Source organism: Sus scrofa, chromosome 15 (assembly GCF_054392235.1).
Source record: "Sus scrofa isolate SSC_HxYL_T2T_F1_AM1 chromosome 15, Sscrofa_HxYL_maternal_Yorkshire_Landrace_v2.0, whole genome shotgun sequence".
Lineage (NCBI taxonomy): Eukaryota > Metazoa > Chordata > Mammalia > Artiodactyla > Suidae > Sus > Sus scrofa.
In genome coordinates, this window is record NC_139397.1 from 137934119 (window position 1) to 137955378 (window position 21260).

Genomic DNA, 21260 nt, shown 5'->3' on the forward strand with positions numbered 1-21260 from the left:
GGGGACGATTTTCTCCTCAAAATCAGTTTGAGGAATCTATAGAATGCCATATACAGCTATGGATTTGGAGTTTACTCTGAAGCTGGCAAACATCTGCATCTTCCACTTCTGGGTCAGCATCTGTTCTGTGTTGCTGCATTCAAATTCCAAATGTATATCTTATCAGCTCGGTGACGCTTCCAAATTGTTTGACATCTCTGAGCACAATCTTTACGTCTGGCAGGCAGAGTAGGCAGAGAAGTGCAAAGAACTTGTAAAAGAACACCCAATAAACATTTATCACTGAAAAAATTAATTTGTCATTGTGCCCTATGACCTCTCTATGAGCCTGAGGGATTTTTTTTTTTTTTTTTTTTTTTTTTTTTTGTCTTTTTAGGGCTGCGCCTGCGGCATATGGAGTTTCCCAGACTGGGGGTTGAATCAGAGCTACAGCTGCTGGCCTACACCATGGCCACAGCAATGAGGGATCCGAGCTGGGTCTGCAACTTACACCACAGCTTACAGCAACACTAGATTCCTAACCCACTGAGTGAGGCCAGGGATCGAACCTGCATCCTCATGGATACTAGTCAGATTTTTTTTTCCACTGAGCCACGACGGGAACTCTCAGGGACATTTTTTTTTTTTTTTAAAGCAATTTACTTATTGAATTGATTTTTTTTTTCTGCAGATGAGTTTATAGCTCCTGGTTTCACATCAAATCTCCCAGAATCACAGAAGACAAGTGTGACAAAGTAACTAAGAATTTACTGTGCCAAAGCCCATGTCTATATCCAATTATAAAAGAACAAAATGCAGTCAAGAAATGTAAATCCACAGAGAGAAAATAATTTGAAAATTACAGAAACAAATCTTACTATAATGATTGCATTTGTTCTCTTGGGCTTTGCTGATATTCCCCAATTTCACTCTTTTCTTTTTGCAGTTGTCTTAGTCATCTATTTGATTATCCTATTGGGGAATAGCATGATTATTCTAGCAACAAAAGTAGATGCCACTCTTCAGATACCCATGTATTTTTTCCTTCCTAGAAATCTGTTATGCATCTGTAACTCTTCCCAGGATGCTCATGGACCTTTGGACCCAGAAAGGAACTACTTCTGTTTTTACCAGTGCTACACCAGTGTGTTTCTTCCTTATGCTGGGAGGCACAGAATGTTTCCTCCTGGCTGTGATGTCCTAGGACCACTATGTGGCCATTTGTAAACCTCCACACTACCCTCTAGTCATGAACCCCAAGGTCTGTGTCCAGCTGGTGGTTGCTTCCTGGATCAGTGGGGTTCCAGTTCAAATAGGAAATACATGCCAGATTTTCTCTCTGCCTTTTTGTGGTTCTGACCGAATCGATCACTTCTGTGATATTCCCCATTATTGAAGCTGGCTTGTGGAGATATCTTTTTCAATGAGATGGTGGTCTATATACTTGGTGAATTATTTGTCACCCTTCCTTTTATGTTAATTCCTGGGTTCTATACTAGAATTATCTCCACCATTCTGAAGTTGTCATCAAAAACAGGGCAAACTAAAGTCTTTTATATATATATATATATAAATTATATATATATATAATTTTTTTTTTTTTGCTTCTCAAACTTGGCTGCCAGGTGGAATCACCTGTGGTTTTATTTTTTTATATATTACTCAATGAATTTATTACATTTATAGTTGTACAGTGATCATCATAACCCAATTTTATAGCATTTCCCAGGGACACTTTTTTTTTTTTTGTCTTTTTTGCTATTTCTTTGGGCCGCTCCTGCGAAATATGGAGGTTCCCAGGCTAGGGGTCGAATCGGAGCTGCAGCCCCTGGCCTATGCCAGAGCCACAGCAACGCGGGATCCGAGCTGCGTCTGCAACCTACACCACAGCTCACGGCAACGCCGGATCCTTAACCCACTGAACAAGGGCAGGGATCGAACCCACGACCTCATGGTTCCTAGTCAGATTCGTTAACCACTGCACCACAATGGGAACTCCCCAGGGACACTTTTATAATGATAAGTACAACTATCTTAAGTGGGTTCTGGAAAAAGCATAACTTGTTTTATTTTCCAAAAACTCCTCTTCTCACTGTCCTTACGTTGACTAATAATATAATCAATTTCCCAACCAATTTCACGGCAAGAACTATTGGATTTTTTATTTTATTTTATTTTTCTAAGTCCTTAGACTCCTCCCCTCATTCTCCAACCTAGTTAATCAATTCTCTATCATAGCCAGATTTTCCTTATTTTTTTTAAATGGCCGCATCTGTGGCACATGGAATTTCCTGGGCTGCTGCAGTCAGATTCTTAACTTACTGTACCCACAGAGTTAACTTCCAGTTCTCCCTTTAAAACAATAGTTTCCCAGCTTATGGTGGTTTATAGATTCTTTTGAGAATTTGTGAAACTATGAACATTTTCCATAGAATAATGCACTCAGGTGTACAAAATTTTATAGGTCATTTTTAGGATACACAGACCTCCCAGGTCCCATGTAGTTACCCTCTAAATGTCTAGGGACTCAAGGTTGAGAACTCTGGGCCTGATATATATTTTTCAATCTGGATCCTTTCCATTTTCCTGCCCTCCACGCTAGTTTCAACCCTCATCATCCATCGCCCAAATTCAACTTGGTCTCCATATTCCAGTGTGTTCTTCCACCTACCCAGATACCAGGCTGCTTGCAGAATCTTTTGTCTCCAAACTAACATTTTTTAACTTGAATTCTTTTGAAATGTTTCATTGGTGATACATGGTGGTCCTCAAACTTTACTGTGCATCGTGAACTGGAGAGATTCTGAAAGTAGGCCCAAGATGGGCTCCTGAGACTTACATACTTCGAAAAAATTCCCTAGGTGATTCAATACTAGTGCTGTCAGGCCATACTTTGAGAAACACTGTTCTGAGATGGTTTCTTGAGGCTAATTTCCTCACCCATCATTTTGTTTAATCTTGCATTTATTCTTTCACCGACTGTGGATGTTTAGAACTTATCCTTTGCTTTCATTTGTATTTCAATGGAGGAAACTCTCTGCTGTCACAACTTTGTTGCTCAGTACAACTGCAACTTTTCTCTGGCTTCTCTCTTCACCAGTTCTCTTATTAACAATGTACTCACACCCTATTCCAATGCACCACTGTTATAGTTCATGATAGACTTCTGAATTATTATTGATTGTATATATGTTTCTTACCTTCATTAGATTCATTAGATTATGCTTTTTTTTTTTTTCTTTTTTAGGACTGTACCTGTGGCATATTGAAGTTCCCAGGTGAGGGGTTGAATTGGAGCTGCAGCTGCCAGCCTACACCACAGCCACAGCAACTAGGGATCCGAGCGCAACCTACACCACAGCTCACAGCAATGCCGGATCGTTAACCCACTGAGCGAGGCCAGGGATTGAACCTGCATCCTCATGGATACTAGTCAGGTACATTAACCACTAAGCCACAATGGGAACTCCTAGATTATACAATTCTTGAAGGCAGACCAGATCCTGCCCTTGATACCATCACAGAATTCAACACAGAGCCTTATATGTTGTAGATATTCTGAAAATATTTGCTGAATGATCAAATTTGCTTTATATATACACAGTACATCTTTTGAAATATTGCATCTGTGCCCTCAGAGAACTCATAGTTATGTGCCTTATTTGTGAGAGTGAAGTGCTGTGCTGTTGTGCTTGGCTGGCTTGTACTGGCTTAGGGGAAGCACTCGTGTACATTTCTTCCCAAGTCTAAGTTCAGTGACCTTTTTGTTAAGCTTCAAATCAGTCATGGTGACAGTACTTACACCTCGGGCGTCAAAAAATGATCCAAAGCAGTTTTTCATTTTTGTCTTTTCTTTTTGAGAATGATTTACTAATACACCATTGCCAAGAACCAAAATGGTCAGAGAATCCCAGTGTGATTTCATCCAGTCCAATCTAATAGGAAAAGCTCATTTAGCAATCATGGGAGCCACCATGAATACATAAAAGAGCTACACATAGATTAAAGCCTTGGGAACTTCACTCTCAGAATGGCATGGAGTAGAATATAGCAAGGCACCAAAATATAGGGTTTTTTTGGATCTTCCATTTGAAAACTGTAAGATATTCAGCAAATTTCTTGCATCTCTTCTGAGCCTTAATGTCCTCACCTAAGAGAAGAAAAAAGTAATGCCTTCTTCTACCTATCCTAAGAGTCATATTGAGAAAAACACAAATGAAGACGTGTGTAGAAACATTTTTAAAACGGTAAACTTCTATCAAAATGTGATAGAAAGTTTGGGCTCTGAGATTTAGTTTTATAAAAGATAACCCAGCTAGTAAGAGAGTGACAGTTCTTCATTTATCTTCACTAATCGATTTAAATTCATGAAGTTGGTGTATGTTTTAAATGCTGCATGTACCACCCATTTCCTACCTGCTATAACACCAAGTTATGATTTTACCTCTCCTCTTGAGATTTTCCCTTTATTTGCATAGACTTTCCCCTTTCCATAGAACAATAAAGCCTAGAATAATCTGCTCTTTATCACAAAATTTATTGAAATAGAGACATACTGTGTAACTATACTCCCTACTCCCCATACTATCAAAATAAAATAGGATTGATTAGTGATTGACTAATTGAGCTTTAATGAGTTTATAAAAGGGATTGAAATCAAGGCAATAAATTAAAAGCAAAATAAAAGGGTAAACAAGAAGGGATGTTTTACAACTTGGTTCCATTACAGTCTGTGCTAACCAGATTAAAAAGTAATTGCTGTGTCAAGAAAAATTACAGTGGCCTCTGCAACATGAAAGAGCAGTGGGCTCTCTTTGTGTGTAGGGTGTGAAATAGAAAGGAAAGGAAAGGAAAGGAGTGCAGGGAGTGGGGAGAGGGCAGACTACTTCTCCCTGGTGGTCATTATGCTTTCAATACCTGAGATTTCTTCATCAAAATAGACATTATCATCAGCACATGCTAATGAGCTGACTGATTTCAACTGAACTCTTTCATGTCCTCTATTATCTTTGTATTGCCTATCAGAGTATATTTATGACTGCATAGTTTATGTATTTTAAACATCCCTAATCAATGACATTGAAGAGACAAAATATTCTCAATAATTTAGGAGACTTTTTTTTAATGCACAGTTTTTTTTTTTTAATAAAGAGAGTCACATATTATCTAAAATAAGAGGCACTGATCATTGGAGAATCAAAAGCCACCATAAAATAGGGAAATTCCATAAGTAAATTGGATGTAGCTATGTCTCTATAAGCCTTGATGATATGTCATGGGCACTTAGGGAATTGAATGCACAAGACCAGAGCTCATTATCTCTGAGAATTCATGGCTGGCTGGTGAGAAGCCTAAAGAGTGGCAAAGGGCAGATGTAGTAGCAATTTTTAAAAATAACTGTCTCTAGAATTTCCACAGCCTGAGAACCTATTCAATAATACATCTGAAAAGGAAAAAATTAAAAGATACAAGCATCAAGATTTGAGATGGAATATCCATTGATCAATTGACCAATCTGATAAGAAAGCCATGTGACCTAATATTATTCTGGTGCAATGTCCATAGCAAAGAATTGGAATTAACCAAACATTCCCACAGTCATCTATCCATTAGTTGGGGCTTTCACATTAGACTGAGAGCACTTGTGTGAGATTCCTGTTAGAGTCAAAGTGGCCAAAGACTCTGTTATGAGATGGATGGTAATAACGCTTTCCAAGAGTGCTAGATCTGCCCTTTAATAGCTTGAGAATCTCGACCAGTAACGAAGTCTTATACATCACCGAGAGAGTGGTCGTGCCAGTAAAAAGGAAGAACAGACCTGCTTGTACGCTTATCACATACTAAATGAAGACAAATACTGGCTTGTATTGTGCACTTACTTTAAGAATCTGTAATCCTGGTTAGATTGAGTTCAAGAAAATAAATAAGCAGATTTAGATAATTAAATAGATTCATCACCCCCTGAGGGATCAGTCACTCACTTAATACTATTTGCACTTAATATCATTTTTTAATAAATCCTTCTTTGAGTAGGTCACAGATTGAACTTAAAAGATCAATTGTTATTCCGAAGCCATATGATAGAGACTGAGTGAAAAAGTGTCTCTCTTTCTTTTTCTAGTTTTTGTTTTTTTTAAAAATGTAATGTGTTTAATATGTTTTCCTCTCTTCAAACGGTGCTTTAAAAAGCCCATGACCACAAGAGGCATGGTTCAAATTGATTTAAAAACTTGGAAAGAATTTTATGTCAAGTTGAAGAATTGTTTATCTTCATTTCCATAATGCACTTGTTTTGAGTTTGAGTTATTTTAATCAAGTTTGCTCAGGCAAATTATCCCAGTTGCTTACAATTATTACAGTATTAAATATATATATATATAATATACATGTATACAGATATATAGTCAATTTTGCATATATTACAAAACAAAATATTGATTAGGAAAAAAGCAGTGATTTAATTCAAAATGGAATAGTAGGAGTTCCCATTATGGCTCAGTTGTTAACAAACCTGACTAGTAACCATGAGGTTGCAGGTTCGATCCCTGGCCTAGCTGAGTGGGTTGGAGATCTGGTGTTGCCATAAGCTGTGGTATAGGTCGCAGATGCTGCTCGGATCCCACGTTGCTGTGCCTCTGGCATAAGCTGGCAGCTACAGCTTGGGAACCTCCTAGCCTGGGAACCTTCATATGCCAGGGGTGCAGCCCTAGAAAAGACAAAAAAAAAAAAAAAAAAAAAAGAATAGTATATGACCTGGTAGAAAAATATAAATGGTCCTTAAACATATCAAAATAAACACTGAATTCACTAAAGATAAAAAAAAAAATCAAAGTAAAACTACATGGGATACCATTTTTTTCACATATCACAGTGACAAAAATCTAAAAGTATAACGCATGCTTAGTTGGAAAGTTGTGGGGCAACAGAAACAGGAATATTTGGCCATAACTAGAAAAAGGAGTCAGTGTGTGAGCCTTCTAGAGTTTATACCATAGATATTCTCATGCGTAAGTAAGAGGTATTTTCAAGGTCATTCATTGTTAAATGGTTGTGGTTGGTAAAGAACTGAAACAATGTTAGTGTTTATCAAGAGATTACTGATACAATAAATTATGGTAGATTCATATAATGGACTACTATGTAGCTTGAAAAAGGATAAAAAGGGTAAAGAATGAAATTAATCTCCTAGATAGATAGATAACAGCTAAAAAAGCAATGTGAAGAACAATTTGTATAGTAAGATATCTTTTTTATACAAATGATCAAGAATAAAACTACATAGTCATAGCTGCATGTATGTACCTAGAAACTCTGAAAAGATACACAAATATCTATTGCACTGATCACCTAGAGAGGCAAAGGAAGTAGGGTAGAAGGGCACACTTGATAGTTCTAAGGAAGAATATTTTAAATGACAGCCACACATCATTTTGCTATTTTGCTTGCAATAATTGAAAGGCAGAAGCTTTGGGCAGCTTGAATAAATATTAACTTATTCTTACATTTAAAACTGTTGGAGTTTGGTACTTTGCTAATTTTTTTTTCATTTGTTTCAAAGTGTATTTAATTTGACTCCTTCACTGCAGGTGCAAAGGTGCTCCAAGGAGCTAAATTCCTGTCCTTTATTAGTCTTTCATGGAGTCAATCAGTTGTTCTTTATAGACCAGCATGTACATAATTACATATGGTAGACACATGGTTTTTTTGTGAGTGTTTGTTTAGGAGGGCACATTGAATCCCTATCTTTGCAAGTGTAGGACGGTCCCCATGACTTTAGGACTTTCTCCTGAGTCACATTTCCATTAAGTCTCTCCTGTGTTCTACACATATCCTTACCTCACAAAGTAATTACCCTTTCAGTGTGTGGTAAACATTTCTCTCTCCCAGGATGACCACTTCTCAATTGAAACTAGTACCTGCAATATAACCTTCTAGCACCATCTACTCTTCCTTGCTAGTACTTGCATTTCCCAAGTTATTTCTGTAATTATTTGTTTTAATGCTAATCCCTGGTTCCCAAATATAAATCCTATGAGGATAGAGAATGTGTCTATTTTGTCTCTGCTTCATCCTCTAGGCCTTTCACAATGTCTCGCACAAAGTCGATCAATCAATGTGTGTTGAATTATTGAAACACTGTTCCAAATACACCCACTAGTAAATTTAATTTTTATTCTAAATAAACACATTATTTTTATCACTAGCTAGTATGTAACAGTGCATAGAGGACCACAAGCTGTAGCATGACCTTGCAGTTCAGGCAGATCTGAGTTACTTTTAGTTAGCCTTAACACTCACTAGTAGCTTGTCCTTAGACAATTTGACTTTCCTAGTCCTCAGTTATTTTTTTCCATAAAACAGAAAAAAAAAAAACCAGTGATAGTAAGCAGAGGGTTATTTTGAGGATTGAATGAAATCAAGAACACAAAAGATAGCTCCATGTCTGTCCCAGGATGAGAATTCCATTATGACCTGTTGTTGTTAACCTCATTGTTCTTGAGCTGAAGTGTTTGGCAATTAGCCATGAGCTAGGTCTGTTGTCCCCAAGGATATTTAGTAAATTCATGTGATTCAGATTTATGACACGGCAAACTAACTAACACTTTGGGCCTTTGACTTACCTCCCAAACGATCAAAAGCCAAGATATTACATCGCCACATACAAAGTGTCAACTGAAACTTATTGAGATTCCCTGTGTTACTCAGCACTTCATTGGTATTTATACCTCAAGATGTGTGATTTCATATAAATGTTTTCAACATCTAGGGTGAGAATTTTCTATGGAGAAAAAGTCATTCTTCTGTAAGGGATCAATTCCATATATTTCCTTTATCAAAGGACAAGAATAGTATTTCAGAAACAAATCTTCAGTAGAGTTCTCCATTCGAGTAAATAAGAATGGACTGTTATTTTTACTTCTAATATTTGCATTGACCCTTTCCCCGGAAATCATAAAAAAACTATGTCAACAAAAGTGATAAAACCCAGCGCTATGTTTTTGTGAGTCTGTGAATTTTCTTTTGTACACATTCTCACATTCTTACACAAAAATGAGGCCTCACCACAGCTGCAAAGGCATTAAGAGAAGGTTTAAAGTGGTAAAAATCAGAGCCTGGATTCAGATCATTTAATTCCAGCTCTACCATTCCTCAGTTTCTAACTGTGTAGCCTTGGGCAAGTTTTTTTTGTTGTTGTTTTTTGTTTGTTTGTTTGTTTAAACCGCTCTGTGCCTCCCTCTCTTTAACTCCTGTGGAGTTAAGTGGAACTCTTTGGATGGTTGATTCAGACCACCTGATATAGAAAGGCTAAGCCCAGGCTCTTGCTATGTCATGTGAAGAAAGTAGCATCATCATTTCTATTTCTGTAGGTCAGACACTGAAGCCACATTCACACATCCAGGAATTGCAACCCAGACCCGAACACAATTCCTTCAAGGGCAAGACACACATTTGTTTTTATCGATGCCCATTGTTCCTTGGTCTAAAGCCTGTACTCTTGATGGGGGCGATATTGCGCTAAGGGTGCAAAAATGAGTCTTTGGAAGGAACCAAAAATTCTTAAATATTAAAATGGTTTGTGACCTTTAGAATGGTCATTGTGTATCAACAGGTAACAGTATATCAGATATACAGATAGACAGTGTTAAAATTTCACAGATGGGGGCGATTAGAGGATAAAATGTCTAAAAATGCTGTACAGGGGGATGATAAGGAGAAACTCTGCTCTAAGTGTAGAATGGGGTCCCTTGCCTTGGAGTCTTCTCCCATGCCTGCTGAAAACACAAATGCAAGGTCCACTCCCCACACCTCTACCCCCACCTTCTCACCTCTGTTGAAAGTCTAGAGTGGGGCCCTGGAAATCTGCATGAACACCAAGCTCAGTCTGAGAGCCCCTCCACCCTCCTAGTCTGTTGCAGGCCTTCTGAACTCCACCAGCTCCCACACAGCATAGTGAGCGAAGCTGCCCCCTGCTGGACACGCTCCTCTCCCAGCTAGTGTCAGGAAGAGGGCAGCATCCTGGGAGTGCTGCGATGGGACCCCGTGCTGTAAGGGTCACTGTTCAGTATTTGGTAGTTACGTTATTTTTAAAAGGGGAACAGATAGTATTTCAAGGCATGTGTCGTGTGGAGGAATTGACCTCTGGCATAAGAGAGGAGAAAGGTGGGACAACTGTTCCCGACCTTTCCCTGCTTGTTCTGCACCAAGATTGAGCTAAAATCATTTCTGTAATCAGCTTTTCAAGCTATTCAGTTGAAAGAGTTCATGAAAAAGAATGTGGCCGATTTAAAGAAGAGCATCCATGTGGCAGGCAGGGTCAGGGGGTAAAATTTGCAGGGAACCCACAAACGTGCCAAGGGACCGGTTGCCTCTTTCCTGGAACAAATATGAGACCAAGTCCCAGGAGACTGGATTTATGTCAGGGTTTGGCCATGATTGGCTGGGGGCTTTGGACAAGATCCCTTAACCTGGCTTGGCCTCAATTTCCTCCTCTGTAAAGTGAAGGAATTAGACTAGAGGGTTTCTATACTCCCAGGGAGATCTGAATTCTCTGTTCATTCAAATTAATCATTACAGGCCACCAGGCAAGTAAATTCCTACTAGGAAAGGGAGATCTGAGCAATTAAACAGAAAGTGAGAGGACTTTGCTTTTAGCAAGCTAGGAAATTATCGACTATTTTTATTCTTTTGTGTTTTCATGGATTGGGGGAATATAAGAACAGAGAGTTGCAGAAAGCATCAGGGGAAGGGAAAAAAAGGCTTATCCTTCTCAACCACTGGAAGGCAGTTGTTCCTGAGTGGGTAGCCAGGAGGCTGGGACACATTGGACCCGAGGACTGAAGGAGGCCAAGCCCAATGATATTTCTTAGCAATGCAAATACTGTAGAAAGTTTGGGGTTTAAAACATTTCTTTTTTTTCCCTCTATCTGCCCTTGCTGGAAGGCTCAAAATGTTTTCCTGCTGTGCCTAAACCAGCTCTCAGCATTCCTGAGGGCAATTCCCATGTTTAAAAATTAAAGAATAAATTAATTAAAAATGTTATGTACGTGTGTATATATGCATATATTTACATATATGTATATATTAATACACACATATTGTGTAGGTTTGTCTATATGTGTTTGTATATGTATATATGTATACCTATGTATTTTCAGACCTGTGTGTTAGGAAAAACTGTGCTTTCCCTGGAGACTAGACATATTTTTCCCTTATGTGAGATGCAAAACTGATCATTCTTGCCTCTGAGCTTTATCACCAGGAAGATGGGGCCAGTTTTCACATCACTCTTTTAAGAGTGTAGGACTCTAAGCCTGGCACATGTATATTCTGATTCTACCACCCCACCTCCATCCTCCTTCCCCCAATCCCAGCCTCTTCTGGGGCCCTAACTCCAGTTCCAAGGGAAGCTCTACCTCTATCTGCCAGCCATAGAGAGCATGCAAAAACTGTTCGCCTGTGTCCCTTTGAGGGTATTTTCTTGTCATCTTGCTTTGTGACATAACTTATTTTCCATAGTTGCATCTTACTGCCACGTCTAGCCACAACTGTCTACTCAGTTCTGCTTCAGGCCCTGCTATTTCATTTGTGATCCAGGATTTGTATCTGCTTCCATTTCCAATGTTACTGTACACTCATTAGCCATTAACAGTCATTGGTGAGGAGTTCCTGCTCTGGTGCAATGGGATCGGCAGTGTGTCTGCTGTGCCAGGATGCAGATTCAATCCCTGGCCTGGTGCAGTGGGTTAAGGATCTGGCATCGCTAGAATTGTGACCTAGGTTGCAAATGCGGCGTATATCTGATCCCTGTCTTGGAAACCCCATTTGCAGCAGGAGGGCCATAAAAGAAAAATAAATTGGTAAAATAATGTGGTGCATAAATAACCAAAATAGAAAAGCGTATTTTAATTTTTCATGAAGAAAAATTTCAAATATACATAAAAATAGAATCCCCATGTACCCAAACTCATACTCCACAATTAGGAATTCATGTCCAATTTTGTTTATCTGTAACCAACCACCCTACAATGTTATGCTACTCTACATTATTTTGAAGCAAGTCTCATTTGTCATACCATTTCATTTGTAATTATTTTAGTAAAAAAATCTCTAAAAGAGAATGATTTTCTAAAAAACTTTTTTAATAGGAAGTAGAGAATTTGGCTATGGGGTAGGTGGAGAGATAAATCAGGAGTTTGGGATTAATATATATAATATTGTATATATAAATATAAAATAGAGAAATGATAAGGATCTACTGTATAGCACAGGGAATTGCATTTAGTATCTTGTAATAACCTATAATGAAAAATACAGCAAAAAATGTGTATATATATCTATACATATAGATATATATATATAAAATGGAATCACTTTATTGTACTCCTGAAACTAATACAACATTGTAAATTAACTATATGCTAATTTTTAAAAAAGGCTAAAAAATAAAAAAATTTAAAAAACAGCTTTAGAAATAAAGTATCTGCCATTTATTGAATGCTTTCTATATGCCATGCCTTAAAAATTAATTTATTTAATAAATTTAATGTCATTATCAGAAAAAAAATGGCTACAGGGAAAATTGTAGGTGGGGCTCTTGTCTCAAAGCTAACTAGTAATTCCAGAACCATTAAGGAAAACACTAAAAAAATTCAGATAAAAATATTTCAGGGTAATACTGGCTTATGAAACTGGGAAATAATACTAAACGGTGATTAATAACATTTGAAGTCTGGTTTTGTAACAGGTAGAGGAAATGTAACTACCTTGATAGCTGGCATGAAAACTTCTCCTCAAACTACAGAGCTACAGGACTACACATCCACTAGAATGACCCAAATTTTAAAAACTGACAATGCCAAGTGCTGATGAGGATACAGCACAGTTAGTCCTCTCTTAGACTGCTGATGGGAACCTAAAATGCTAAATCCAGTTTTAAAACCTGTTTGGCAGTTTCCTATCCAGTTAAACATACATCGGCCCTATAGCCCAGCAATTGCGCTCCTAGGTATTTATCCAAGATAAATAAAATCCCATGTCTTTGAAAGAATTGTTCAAGAATGTTCAGGTCAGCCTTTTCAAAATAGAGGAAACCTCAGAGCTCTTTTTGTGGCTCAGTGGATTACCATCCCAATGAGTATCCATGAGGATGTGAGTTTGATCCCTGGCCTTGCTCAGTGGGTTAAGGATCTAGCATTGCCACAAGCTGCAGTGTAGGTCACAGATGCTGTTCAGATTTGGCATTGCTGTTGCTGTGGTATAGGCTGCCACCTGCAGCTCCAATTCAAACCCTGGCCTGGGACTTCCATATGCCGCAGGTGCAGCCTTAAAAATAAATTAATAAAAAACTTTTAAAAATGGAAACCTGGAAACAACTCAAATGTCCATCAATTGCAGAATACATATCAATACCAGGCAATTCTGCTTAAAAATAAAAAGGAAGAACTTTTGATAAATGATGAATAACAATGGGATGGTTATTCAAGTAGCATTCAGGTAAATCTGTCAAAAATCATCAAGCTATATACTTAAGAACTAAGCATTTTATAAACTATAAAGTGGACTTTAATTTAAAAATTAACTTTGAGAGAAAACTGACTTACTTGGAAACACACATTGGTTGGAGCACAAGGTAGGAAGTGAATCTCCCCGTCCCCACCTTTCATTTCCTGCCCTGTGTAAAGCATTGGTATCTGTGTTCCGGTTTCAGAAAAGGCACCAAAATTGCTCTATAAAATAGAGTGAGCATCTCGAAGGAGAAGAGAAGGGAGGAAAGAGAAGAAGAGAATGGAGCAAGGAGCAAAGTTTATGGGCTGAACATATAATATCTTTCTGGTACCCCTCAATGTTTGATAAAATTTATTAAACACAACAACTTTGCAAGTGATTTTGTTATTGTTCTAGAAACCAGTAGTGGATCTATATTTCACTTTGAAAAAGATATAATGAGGAAGAAAAATGGCTCAAAAGGAAAGCAGAATCCTAGAGGCAGAGGACGTGGGAAATGTATATACGCAGAGCAAGTACAGGGGTTCAGATTTCCGGGGCTGGGCAATTGATTGAAGCAATTTCAACTGGATCCCAAGTGGCACGGAGGCCTCCCAGAGGGCAGGTGGGCCAATGTACCCAGCTTTTCATCCTCCTTTGAATCATACTTTGTGGTCTTTGATTATGTTCTTTAAGGGTTTCGTTTGTTTTAATAAAGAGTTCTTTTTTAAGGAGAAATTATGCTTGATAAGGATTTCACATACATTAGGTTCTCTAAATTCATTCCCTATTACAGCATCAGCTATCACAACCAAAGGTGAAGTTCCCATAAGCAGGAAGCTTACATGAACTAAAAGCTAAATGCCTAGGGAAAAAAAAATATGTGTCTCTATTGGCATCATTAAATCCAAATCTATGAGGACATAATATGTAAACTGTACAACATCCCATTTTCAGACTATAGACAATCGGACCCAAAAAAGCTGAGTAGAGAGATACTCACTAGGGTAAGAATCAAAGCAATAGTGAGGGAAGGGGCCTCAGGAAATCACGTTGGCCAAACCAACATGAGTTTAACATGGGTCTTGTCTTTGGGTGTAGAGGAGAGAAGTAGGTATTTTTTGGCTTTTTTTCCACTTTATTGAGGTATACTCAACATAACTAAAGTTGTACATGGTTAATATATTTTGAGGAATTTGAATATATGCATACACCTGTGATACCATTGCTACAAATAAGGTAAAAAACATACCTGTTACCTCCAAAAGATTCTTTGTGTTCCCTTTTGTGTGTGTGTGTGTGTGTGTGTGTGTGTGTGTTAAGAACAGTTGGCAGGACATCTCCCCTCCTAACAAGTTTTTAAGTGCACGCTAGTTAACTAAGGTCTCTGCAGCAGATTTCTAGGACCTAGTCATCTTGCAAAATTCTAACTTTATGCCCTCGGAACAATTCTCCATTTTCCCCTCCTCCCAGCTCCTGGCAAACATCCTTGTACTCTTCGTCTATGAGTTTGACAGCTTTAAGATACCTCATATAAGTGGAGTCATCTTTATGTTTTCTTTAAATTTGCCTTCTTTTTATTTCTTCTCCTGATCTCCTTTCATTTTTTTAGTTTCTTGGAGTCTAATACCATGAGATAGCCTGGTACAGACCTGAATCGCTCATGTGAAGGCATCTGCACTCATCTAATTCATTGACCCGGAGACTGCTACTCACACAGCAGGACGACTCTCACTTTCCTCTTAGATAATTGCACAGTGCCACCATGACACTGCTGAGTTTATCATTTGCAAGATTACAGAATAAGAGGTGGAAATTCTCAATGAAACATGATCTATACTTTTGGAACCTACTCATCTTTATATCACTTGGAAACACAAAGAGGTGCAAAAAAATTTTTTCATCTTCCTTGTTGCTATTCACTGACCTGCTGATTAGTTTCTCCAATAAAGGAGCCATTTATGATGGGGGATCTCAGGAACCCATGGGGATTTTATGTCAGAGGGAACCTTATAAGCTTTTCCTACTAAAATGTAGCATTACTGAAGGGCATATTAACCACAATAAATCTCAGCCCCAGTGACTTTGTGGCATCTCAATAAAAGAGTGTAAAAGATGTTCTCAGAAAGCAAGTAAAAACTGATCAGAGACCACTGAAGGCAACTTCCACCACATCATTTTTTTTATTGTCTTACATACTTTTCTTGGCATGTTAACTATTAACCAAATAGATGCATTTCAAATATTAGACAATTCTATTCACACCAAAGAGTCCCCTCTTACATAAAACTGAAATTGAAATCATCTTATGTTTAATAGGAACAGACATGTATTTAAAATGAGAAAACCTATAAAAATGGATTTTATTTTTGTAGGAAGTAGAAGCAGTAGAAAGTCATTTTTAAAGAAATTACCTAATTGATGGGATTCTGGGTGATTTTATTCACTTCTTTGCACTTATCTGAATTGCCCAATTTCCCTTCAATAAATATTTTACTTTCACAACAAGAAAAGAAAATTATTGAAGGATGGGTAAATCGTGACATGTTTAATTGAATAATGAACATGGAATTGAAGGAATGGGGTTTACTGAATGAGGCAGATCTTTCTTCCCATCTGATCGGGAAGAGGCGTCACAAAATTATCCCTAAACTACATAGTGGTTGGTCTGCAATGGAACCTTCCTGACCCTCAGTTTCCTGGTATGTGCAGTGGAGGAAATGAGGGTACCGATCCTATAGGGTTGTCAGGATTGAATGATGACTGGTAAAAAGCATTTATCTCAAGGCCTGACACAAAGCAGACACCCACCATGGCTCAGTTATTATTAATAGTTCCACCAATAAGACTAAGATACAACCTGCTCTTTCTCCCTTCTTTAGCTTAGAACATTTTCTGTCTTGAGGGGCTGTTTATACAGTTAATCTCATTGCAACTTTTTGTAGGATACAAAACCCTTTGCTTAGAGTCATATAGACCTGCTGTGCAAGAAAACACACTCATATAAATAAATACACACGCAGCATACACTTCTGTGTAAAAGTTCAGTGATTTTAAGTGGTAAGTCCAAGTCTGAATGGAGGGCAGTTGAAGGATCAAAGACGAAAGTTAATCAACACCTGCCAAGGAGGCTGGTCTAGAATTGTATGAATGGCAGTTGCCTGTGCATTGATTCAGGGTTGGGGGATGTGGCTTAGATCACCACAGGTCAGCAGGGTGGGCAATAAATGTGTGTAAGAAGCAAAGGGAAGTAGGGACTAACTGGGACCCACATCCTTAACCCCAAGGAGGTGGTTGGCTATGGAAGATGTCAGGATCTTCACTGGGTCCAGCCTGGAGAAGATGAAGGAGGAGATTCAGGAAGGCAGAACATCTATAAGGAGTGGTGTTAGCCTCTGCCAGGAAGGCAGACCAACGACATGCCACAACATGGCCACAACATGGCCTTTGCAGGCTTCAACAGCACCTGACACCTGACACTGACCTTCAAAGAGTGATCACTGCTGCTTCATTCACATCTACCTTCCCAACCTTCTACACATTTTTCTTGTGGCCTGTCCTAACCCTAATCATGCCTACTCCACCTCACTGATACATACACACAAGGAACAGGGTTCTTGGATACATGGCTGCAGTGTAGCTAAACTGACCTTGTATGAGACCACCCCAGGTGGCCTTCCATGTAGATGCAGGTCCTTGTAGACACGATGTAATTTTGATCCAAGCTCAGTTGATTTCTACGACCATTGGCTCTGGATTTAATTGATAAAATAGAAAGATACTTTTCTTCTTTTCCTGGGAATAATCTCAGGCTTATTGAAATCAACCTGAAATCTATCACAACTCTGAAAATTCAGCAAAGACAAGTTCAGTGAAGTAATGACTGAAGGGTAGTCAGTTTCATTCCTGCTGTCCCCCTCCCGCCCCCATTAGTATTTTCCAAGCAGAATCACCTGGAGGTGATTGATCACTGGTCCCAAAAGAGAGTTTCCCAGGTCTAGGTCTGAAGTGTGAACTAAGAATGTGCACTTCTAACGGTCTCAGGTGATGTTGACACTAAGGCAAGAGCCCCACCCTGAAGACCACTGCTCCCACTAAAGGTTCAGAACCATCTTGGGCTCCCTCAGGAACTCTCTAAAATTCAGATAATCATGCCTACTCCACCTCACTGAATCGTTATCTTGGTTTGGGGAAGAGGGTAGTTATTTTATTTTTAAAAAAGTTTTACAAGTGATTGTGATATGCACACTATTTAAAAACTACATTTTGGGGGAGTTATTATGACGCAGCAGAAACGAATCTGAGTAGTAATCGGATCGATCCCTGGCCTCACTCAGTGGGTTAAGGATCCAGCATTGTCGTGAGCTTTGGTGTAGGTCGTAGATGCAGCTTGGATCCTGTGTTGCTGTGGCTGTGGTGTAGGCTGGCAGCTACAGCTCCATTTCGACCCCTAGCCTGGAAACCTCCATATGCCAGGCGTGCAGTCCTAAAAAGCAAAAACAAACAAACAAACAAAACCCCAAAACTACAGTTTTGGAATGTTCACAGAGCTTATTTCCAACATGTTAATGGCTGTTCTCTGAAAGAAAAGAGGCTATTGTGATCAAATACAGTGTGAAACATGGAATTCAATAATGTTACTCTGGCAACTGTGAAGGACTATAGCTGATACAGAGCCGTTTCTGGCATCGAGCACTTTATATGATAAAGCAACTGGAACAGCAACCTCATGAAGAAGGTATTGTTATTTTTATTCCCATTTTATAGATAAAGACACTGAGGTGTAGAGAAATTAATAACATGACCTAGGTAACAGCTAATAAGTAGAAAATCCAGGATAAAACCCAGGCACTTGGACTTCAGAGTCTGGGCTCTTGACACAATGCTATACCGATTTATGCTCTTAAACAGCATACGATGCCCTGCAAATCTCCATGAAGAACATGCAGTCTTTTCCAAATTTGTTTGACTATGCATCTTCTCCTCCCTATCCCTCCTTTTTGTTCCGAAGGAGATTTCAGAACTAGTGTTTCTGGAACACATTCTAGGAAACATTGCTTTACCAACTCTAAAATTCATTCTTGGATTAAACTAGATTACCGAAATGTTGGTCATTCAGGCAAAAACACATCAGTGTTGAATAAAATTTATCTGCCTAATAACTGGGCTCTGTTGAGGAGCCATTAGCTTATATTATGAGCTACAATAAAAACATAAACCTGTGGAAGTCATGGTTGTGCTTGTTGCAGGAACATGCGATTTTTCACATCTCACTGTGTCTTGGATGTGTGGTTCCAAGTTTGGCCCCAGGAATAAATGTGCCTTTTCAAAGCGGAGCAACTGACTTGCTTTTATCTCAAGGACATTAGGAATCATCTAACTGATTGTGTTTTGCTTCTAGATTTTGCTACTGAAAGATAGGGTTCCACTCTTACAAGCATGTAAGGCACTTAATTATTAGCAATAATTAATATTAAAAAAGAGCTTTTAAATCAGAGACCAAAATTTTCTAGTAAATATTCATGGTGACTGAATAGGGACTGAGGGATGGGAGGGGGTGGGGATAGAGAGGATGGGTAGAAATGTTATCTCAAAAAGCAAAATTAAAATTGTAAAAGTTTATTTTCTCTAAACTTAACACATTGAGAAACTATGCACTGATTTATCGAACAAAACCTGTTATGTTGATTATTTATTTGGCGTTTTATTCTGATAACATTATATGGTAGCTTAGTAAGACATCTTTCACATTTGACTTTCATAGTAAGATATAGAAGGTCATTTCTGTAGAAATATTCAAGACCTTCATAGATTTTTTCCCCAAAGGCCTTTCTTAATCCTTTGATATTCAAATCTTTCGCTTCTGAAGCCTATACCAGTGATGTCTTCCTCACCCGGTTCCCCTTATTTAGTTGTTAACTAACCTAACTCTGCCAGACCCTCATTTGCCACGGGCTTGTAATTCAAGCAGTTATCTATTCTGACTTTCACCTACTTCATGAAGCTCCTATCTTTTTTCTGGATTTGCAAGTTCACTGCATAATGTACTCTGTTTGCATTGTACAATTGCTGCAATCAGGGAGAGACTGATAGAGGACTCAGCTGATGAGTAGATGCCAGGATGAAGCAAGGAGACCAATGAGTGGGCACTTATTAAGGAACATCTTCTTGATAACTTTGCTTTCTTTATGCAACCTTTGCAACTTCTGGGACTTAATGAATGAATCCAGATCATCACAACCCCCTCTATGTAAAATTTCATGGTATGTATGTTCATACATTGACTCAATCCACATCTTCATTTTTGACCTGACACTTATATTCCTTTTATCTTTTTCATTTGATTCTAATTTATGTCATTTTGCTCTATTTTTTTTGCATCTTTGTAAGAAAACGTGTAGCACTTTTTAGAAAAAGGTGAAAGTGGAATCATTAAGGAAATAGTACATCTTTTACATAATCCCTTCCTTCACACTGTTGTTTAGTGCCACACTTCTGAGGGTTTTTTTTGGTTTGTTGGTTGGTTTCTTTCTTTTTTTTTTTCTGACCCACCCATGGCATGTGGAGTTCCTGGGCCAGGAATCAAAACCTATTCTGCAGCAGTGGCAACACCAGATCATTTACCTGCTAGGCCATCAGGGAATTCCTTCTACGAATTTTGACTGACACCCTTCCCATTGTGCTGCCTTTGAACCATGACACTGACCAGGCACTTCTCAAATTTTACATCTCCAGTTAAACCTTATGACACTTGGTTTAAGAGCATATATGAACTCTTATCCTTCTGCTTCTGTTTTCCAAATATTTACATAGATCTTTATATTATTTAAATCTGAACTGGGTCCAGCTGTCAGCAATCGGGACATCCATAGCTAGAGGAAATGAAGTAGAAAATGATTCACTCCGGCCTCTTTGTCCAAAAGGCAATTGGGAAACATTTGAACAAATACATGTAATCCACATGGCTAATTATGATTTTTCTCATTGCAATTTTAATTATTTTTTTAAATCCATACTTTCTTTCATCCCTCACGGCAGTTTCATTGTCATTAAAAGTACTGCTCTATTGTGTATCTCCTCTATTCATATTCATGAGGTCAGGACAATTCAACCACAGTAATTGAGCAGTCTGATTGGCTGAATGTCCCACAGTGGTTTAGAGTGATACTGATTAACAAAAGGCACCAACGCCTCTGCCATGATAGGAAGTATAATTATGCAGGACCCTAAACGGGAATCCAATCATCTGACAATGCCCACTGGACTCGCATAATAGTAGTACATTGTCTATCATCCCACTATGATTAAGTGGAATTTAATTATTCTTTTTTAATAGGGATTATCCTCAATAAATACATCTCACACCTATCAACTCAACACAACTTCTTTTCTGGTTTTTCTAGAAAGGGTGTATTTTTTAAATCTACTATGGAAGTCAGACAGTACATCTAAAGCAGCTATCACCAAAATTGGTAAGATATTTTTAGGAATATCCTGGTATAGAATAACAGTGTTGAGCTGGGTTTAGATTGTTTTACTGCAGGCTGATAACACAGGACTTTCTTTTGTCTCCTGGCTCTTTTCTTTGAGCTCCAAGGGAGATTCCTTCTTCTTTTGATAGCTAGAGCCATGCAGCCTCCAGCACAGCATGGAACTTCCCTGGATTTCTGATTCCTTATCTGTAAAATGGGAGAGGTTGGGGAAAATGTCTGGTCCAGAAGCTGTCTTCCAGCTTTAGAATTTTTCGATTTCCTATAAACGAACGGCTGTTACACCTATGAATGGTTTTTTTTTGG

The 21260-nt window shown here is 38.4% G+C and overlaps 1 pseudogene; it reads left to right on the forward strand.

Annotated features, from left to right (window-relative positions):
* The first annotated feature begins 792 nt into the window (after positions 1-792).
* Positions 793-21260, forward strand: part of LOC146396154 (olfactory receptor 10AG1-like) — a 30685-nt pseudogene continuing 10217 nt past the window's right edge.